The 7,500-nt window shown below is 43.9% G+C and overlaps 1 protein-coding gene across 1 annotated transcript in view; it reads left to right on the top strand.

The window, feature by feature from the left end:
• The window catches only part of tafa3b (TAFA chemokine like family member 3b), a 110,727-nt gene that overhangs the window by 90,512 nt on the left and 12,715 nt on the right, over positions 1 to 7,500 (top strand). The window lies entirely within an intron of this gene.

Below are 7,500 nucleotides of genomic sequence, written 5' to 3'. Positions count from 1 at the left end.
CTGGTGAACACCAATGCATCTGCTCATATGGGTCTTTAAACGAGACAGGCATACTGGTGAACACCAATGCATCTGCTAATATGGGTCTTTAAATTAGACAGGCAGACTGGTGAACACCAATGCATCTGCTAATTTGGGTCTTTAAATTAGACAGGCAGACTGGTGAGGCACCGTGTTCTAATAGATACTAACTATTAATAACATCTAAAAGAGAAGATACTAACACATACATATGAAATATGCCTTAGTAGTGACACGGTCATTAATAACATCTCTAATCCTCTGAGATGAGTAGGAAGGTAATTAATGATAACATCACATCGGTGAGATGCTCATTGTGAAAGAGAATGTAATTACAGATGGTTGATTTAAGATTCACACAGACAGGGGGAAGACATGCAGATTAAAGAGATAGAGATGGGGGGAAGACAGAGAGATGGGGACATGAAAGAGAGAAGAACAAGTGGATGAGAGATAAGATTATCTCTTAGAAAGTGTGTGAGTGTGTGTGTGTGTGTGTGTGTGTGTGTGTGTGTGTGTGTGTGTGTGTGTGTGTGTGAATGGTCTGAACATTGACAGCTGTGAGGTATCAGTGGGAACCCTTAGTCAATCAATCAGCAACCCCCAACAGAATTATCTCCCTCCAATCTCCCTCTCTCCCTCTCTCTCTCTCTCTCTCTCTCTGTCTCTCGCTCTCTGTGACTGCTAGGACTAGGCGAGTACAAGATCGTGGTGAGAGGGACATGTGAACATTTCTGTCTTGTTTCTTTCTCCTCTCTGCTGTGCTTCTTATGGTCTCCTAAACGCTATTGGTTTTGTCATTATTTGGAATCCGCTTCTTGGGCGCGGGGGTTTACTCTGTCATGGGATCAGGTGTGTCACTCTGTCATGGAATCAGATGTGTCACTCTGTCATGGAATCAGATGTGTCACTCTGTCATGGGATCAGGTGTGTCACTCTGTCATGGAATCAGATGTGTCACTCTGTCATGGAATCAGATGTGTCACTCTGTCATGGAATCAGGTGTGTGACTCTGTCATGGAATCAGATGTGTCACTCTGTCATGGAATCAGGTGTGTGACTCTTGTCATGGAATCAGGTGTGGCACTCTGTCACGGAATCAGGTGTGTCACCAGCGCATGTGTGTCAGTGCGAGGGGTGGAGCCAGGTGCTGGCCGTGGGTGAGAGAGTCAGAGACGGGAATAATATTTCGGCATCTTGGATGAAGAAGGCCCTTGTGTTTTTCCTGAAGGAGTTGTTAGCTAGCCGGTTGGTTGAGAGCGAGTGGTGTGTGTTGTGTGTGTGTCATGGCTCTGAGCTAGCCGGTTGGTTGAGAGCAAGTGGTTTGTGTGTGTGTGTGTGTGTGTGTGTGTGTGTGTGTCTGAGATGCCAGACGTGTCAGAATGAACACTAATGAGTAGGGATCAATTGTACCCATTGGAGGATGTTTTTGGACTATAGTTGTGGTAGGACGGTTGACATTGAAAACGTTTTTCAGGACCTTGACACACGCGTTTAGGCCAATTGGAAACACTGGGGCTAGATGAGCTGGTTGAAAGGAAAAGACGCCGTTTCAAGAAGTGTATTATGAAAATACTGAAGGGCAAAGCCGCTGGAAAAAAAGAAATCTCATTAAAGAATCGCAGAATGGTGTTTTCACGTTGGGTGGTTGTGTTCTTTCTTCCTTTATCAAACTTTCTTTCTTTCTTTCTTTCTTTTCATGGAACACTTGAGGGTGGGCTCCATAAATATTAATGGCGGTAAAATGGCCATTATTGCGAGTTGAGTTTATCAACCTTAAGGCCATTGATATCACATTAAGTTTAATGAGAGAAGGTGGCAGTTGGGGGTCGAGGTGGGGTGGGGGATTGTTCTGAGTCATAGAACAAATCTAAGTGCCAATGTCCCAGTTCTTTTCTCTAAACAATGAGTGTGTTTACATGATGGTATAATTCGAATCTTTGCTTAGTCGGACTATGCTTTCTTTCGAGGGTAGGTGCTATTATCCCAATATACATGGCAGTGAATAAATCGAATCATTGGCCGAAAGCATGTCATATCCGATACGATAGGTGGCGCTGTTTTTATTACAACTAGTGGTGATACAGCCCTTTCCGCTTGACCTCTTCACCACTACCAATAACAACAACAGTTGATTGAGCATGAATCGCGTCTGTTCATCGGTCCAGAAATGCGTGTTGCCTCTTGGGTTGTTTGTTTGTTTGTTTGTTTGTTTGTTTCTGCCAGGCCGATGTGTTTATAAGTTACATTATTCAAAGGTGAAAGATAAAAGACGAGAGAAACGCACGCACATTCACACACGCGCGCAAATAATGGGTTTCAGCCTAAACGCATTGCCCTTCTGCCAGTTGCATCAAATTGTTTTAGTACTTCTTCGCTGTCGATTTCCAAATCTGTGTGAATATTCATGAGAGCAAGTCCAGTCAGTCTTTTCGTAGATAGATACAAGACCTTCAGGACGCAATGAATGTTTGGCTAGAAATTTGCCGAACTTTCCAGGGCTTGATAAAGTTCACTGCGTAACTCATTTAGCTGTTTCCAGCTCTGTATCTGCATCGTCAACGCTGGGCATTAGGGGAAACTATAAAATCGGAGTACAGACAACTAATGCCCAGCGTTGACGATGCAGATACATATATGCGTTCATGATATATTTTTCTTCTTCTCGCGTAGCAGAAGGTACGCACAGTGCGTACGGCTGCATGCGCCACTGGAACTCTGTGCAATTAATACAATACATAATAGGCTAATTGATACAATATCTCCTCGTTTGAGTGTGGTTGTTTGAGTGCAATGGGAGTGTATGATCGATGTTGTCTATAAAGGTATTTAGGTAAAGGTATTTACGGGAAAATATCTCGATCCACCTGTCACGTCTCTGTCTTTAGAGGGCAGCGCCAAATAACTGAACACAACTAAAGTCACGCGTGCCTCGCGGGCACAATACCAAATGTCATCATATTTGATAGAATGAAGGACATATTAGTTGTGAATAGTATCACCGAGTTTGATAGGTATTGGTCAGGTAATAGCCGAGTGACAGCTGATTTGCTTTCTGATTTGACAGTACTAATTCGTGGTGTTTTTCAGCGCCAGATAACTGAACACAACTAAAGTCACGCGTGCCTCGCGGCCACAATACCAAATTTCATCATATTTGATAGAATGAAGGACATATTAGTTGTGAATAGTATCACCGAGTTTGATAGGTATTGGTCAGGTAATAGCCGAGTGACAGCTGATTTGCTTTCTGATTTGACAGTACTAATTCGTGGTTTTTTTCAGCGCCAGATAACTGAACACAACTAAAGTCACACGTGCCTCGCGGGCACAATACCAAATTTCATCATATTTGATAGAATGAAGGACATATTAGTTGTGAATAGTATCACCGAGTTTGATAGGTATTGGTCAGGTAATAGCCGAGTGACAGCTGATTTGCTTTCTGATTTGACAGTACTAATTCGTGTTTTTTTTCAGCGCCAGATAACTGAACACAACTAAAGTCACGCGTGCCTCGCGGCCACAATACCAAATTTCATCATATTTCATAGAATGAAGGACATATTAGTTGTGAATAGTATCACCGAGTTTGATAGGTATTGGTCAGGTAATAGCCGAGTGACAGCTGATTTGCTTTCTGGGCTCACCGGGCTATCACGCATATAACTTTTCCTAGGCAATATTTGTTAACTTAGCCTACTCTGGTTTTGAATATGGGGTAGGCTACCACTCATGCGAAGGAAATCACCGGCAGATTGTTGCAGGACATTACGCAGATCTTGTCAAGCACTGACAAAGCATGCATGCGTTGGCAATCATACAAATATTTTTGTATCATCGCGATGCAAATGCATGTGTGTATAATAATATTCTGAATTCAAGTTAATGCTTGTGAAATAAAGGCATTTATATGTTTATGATTGTGTGATTCATTGGGATGTGCATGTGGGCAATAGTGGTTCACGTTGCTGTACTCACAATTTCGGAAGAGCGGGCTGTCGGAAAAATGGGCTTTCGGAACATTGCCATGGAACCTTGGTCAGGTAATAGCCGAGTGACAGCTGATTTGACAGTACTGCTGTTGTTTTAAGCAAATAAAATGTGGAACGTCCTTATACGTGTTTAAGGAGGGGTTGTAAAGGTGCTCATATCTTCGGACCTCTTCTGTTATGTTTGTTCATAATCAACAAGAATAAGCTTGTGAGACAGTCTGCAGGATATTCATAAAAAAACGTGTCATTAGTATGAACAGTTGAGACAACTTATCCCTCTTTCGTCTTCCGGGTCACGACCTGGCAGGGAGAGAGGGAGCATGCGCAAAGACGCAAAGTCCAGTTCCTTATCCAATTCACCGTTACATGCCGCAATAGTCGAACTATCAACTGGATCGGATCGAGTTATCCAGGGGTGTTAGTCCGACTATGTGCGGTCCGACTACGATCCGACTAAGGTGCTTACATGAAACGGATAATGCGATTTCAGTCCGACTAAGGCAGTTATTCGAATCCATGTAACCACGGTCAATGAAATGTAAAGATACTGCCCTCTCCTGGGGTGGAGGGGGACAGGGTTGCCATGGTGAATGCTGAGATTAGGGGCCAACTTCTTCTCTTTGTTTGTGCTTTTAGTAATGGTTCTGTGTGTGTGTGTGTGTGTGTGTGTGTGTGTGTGTGTGTGTGTGTGTGTGTGTGTGTGTGGTTCTCAGTGTGTGGATCTCTGTGCTTTTAGTAATGGTTCTGAGCGTATGGATCTCTAGTAATGGTTCTGAGCCTGTGTATCTCTGTGCTTTTAGTAATGGTTCTGAGTGTGTGGATCTCTTTGTTTGTGCTTTTAGTAATGGTTCTGTGTGTGTGTGTGTGTGTGTGTGTGAGAGTGTGTGTGTGTGTGTGTGTGGTTCTGAGCCTGTGGATCTCTTTGTTTGTGCTTTTAGTAATGGTTCTGTGTGTGTGTGTGTGTGTGTGTGTGTGTGTGTGGTTCTGAGCCTGTGGATCTCTTTGTTTGTGCTTTTAGTAATGGTTCTGAGCGTATGGATCTCTGTGCTTTTAGTAATGGTTTTGAGCGTGTGAATCTCTTTGTTTGTGCTTTTAGTAATGGTTCTGAGCCTGTGGATCTCTTTGGGAGGCTTTTAGTAATGGTTCTGAGCCTGTGGATCTCTTTGTTTGTGTTGGTTTTTGTGTTATGGTATCACCTCACCCCGGGTATTGCCTGCATGTTAATAGTAAATTGTCAAGGGATAAGTGGTTTTGTCAAACGTTTGAAAATCATTTGGTAATAGGTAATTTGGAGAGCAAGGAAGAGAACCCTAAGTAGTTTATTGCAAAATGTTTGGGTCATTTGGAGGGCAAGTGGGAAAAGCTTAGATTATTTTGTCAACAATTTCCATCTCTGTAATGGTGAAGATTAGTGTTTAGATTAGTGTGAGGATGAGGAAGAGATAAGGAACATGGAACAGGAAATGGGGGAAAATAACCTGGAGGTTGTCAAGGACTTGATAGAAAAGAAACAAGGTTGCAGGAGCTGGTGATCAGGTGCTTTGATCAGGACAAGGATCTCCTCTAGAGCTGATCTGGATGCTCACTACATGCTTTCCCAACCTGGATCACAAGCATGTGTTTGATCTGCGCTGGACATTAGAGTCTGATGCTGTAGAGTCTGATGCTGTGGAAATGTGTGTGTGTGTGTGTGTGTGTGTGTGTGTGTGTGTGTGGAAATGGGTGTTTGTGCTGAGCTCTGAGGGGCCCCATGGGGACTGTGATCCTGACTGCAATCCTGCGTGCTCCATCCAGTTATTGGATGGATTACCGAGACTGGAGCTGGATGATCAGAGGTCTCTGGACAGGACCATCAGTCTTCAGGAACTTTCTGAGGCCATCCAAGGGCTATCCAAAGGCCCTTCGCCGGGAATGGATGGCTTGTCTGCGGAATTCTACTTACAGTTCTGGAACCTTTTGTGTGAGGACTACTGCAAAATGCTGGAGGAATGTATTGAGAGGGAAAGGGCCAATCAGCTGTCTGCGAGATGAACTATCTTTGCTGACCAAAAAAAGGAGACCCAGGCCTGCTTAAGAGCTGGGGTCCTGTCTGTGTATGGACTACAGAATCTTATTTAAGTGTTTAACTAATAGGCTCAAGGGGGTTTTAAACACCCTAGTCCAGAAGGAACAGTCCTATTGTGATGTCATAGTCCAGACGGAACAGTACTATTGTGAAGTCATAGTCCAGACGGAACATTCATATTGTGAAGTCATAGTCCAGACGGAACAGTCCTATTGTGACGTCATAGTCCAGACGGAACAGTCCTATTGTGTTCCAGGTCAGACAATTATGGATAATCTTTTTTTTTAATGAGAGATATTATTGATCTGATTATCTATGGAAAATCACCTTAATTTAGGGTTTTTATCCATCGATCAGGAGAAGATTTTTGTCTGAGTGGGCCATGGATATCTTTTGAATGTGTGACAGGCTTTTGGGTTTGGTGATAACTTTTCCGTCATACATAAGGCTGTTGAAATGCAGGCACATTAGTTTTGCTTACAGTAGGGAGTGGTACCCAATCATCAGGGTCGTCCTTGCTATTGAGCCCTTGTCATGTGTACTGAGACAGGGTTTAAAAGGCTCCTCAGCACCCTGGTGATTGTGCAGGGTCAGTTGATTTTGTAGTTGCGTATATGCCCATGATGTAACCGATCATTTTCATCCCTCTTTAACACTCCCGTTGTAGACGAGAGGGCCTCATGAACTAGAATAAACTGGACTGAGAGTGAGAGGTTGACGGTGGATCTGTATCTGTGTGTATACTGTGGGAGGAGGTGGTGTGTGTGTATGTGTGTAATGTGGGAGGAGGTGGTGCATCATGTGTGTAAATCTGTTTGCTTTGGGAAGTTAGTCATCCCCTCTTTGTTGGGGGCCTCTAAAATAGTGTTTTAAACCTCAGTCAGAGTGTGTGTGTGTGTGTGTGTGTGTGTGAGTGTGTGTGTGTGTGTGTGTGTGTGAGTGTGTGTGTGTGTGTGTGTGTGTGTGTGTGTGTGTTTTAAACCTCTATCTCACGCAATCAACCTCTATTTCTTTCTCTCCCACTCCTCTTTCTACCTCTCTCTATCTCTGTCTGTCTTTCTGATGTGTAGCAGACATGTGTGTGTGTGTGTGTGTGTGTGTGTGTGTATGTCTGCCTGCCTGTCAGTCTGTGTGTGTGTGTGTAAGTGTGTGTGTGTGTGTGTATGTCTGCCTGTCAGTGTGTGTGTGTGTGTGTGTGTATGTCTGCCTGCCTGTCAGTCTGTGTGTGTGTGTGTGTGTGTGTGTGTGTGTATGTCTGCCTGCCTGTCAGTGTGTGTGTGTGTGTGTGTGTGTGTGTGTGTGTGTGTGTGTGTGTGTGTGTGTGTGTGTGTGCGTGTGTCGGTGGTTGAGTGCAGGCCAGGCTGATTCATTTAATAGCATGTCCGTGGCAGCCATGTGACAGGCAGATCGATTCTTATC

The sequence above is a fragment of the Clupea harengus genome, chromosome 4, assembly GCF_900700415.2.
Source record: "Clupea harengus chromosome 4, Ch_v2.0.2, whole genome shotgun sequence".
NCBI classification, from domain to species: domain Eukaryota; kingdom Metazoa; phylum Chordata; class Actinopteri; order Clupeiformes; family Clupeidae; genus Clupea; species Clupea harengus.
Note: the sequence above shows the minus strand (reverse complement) of the source record. Positions and strands in the feature narration are given on the sequence as shown.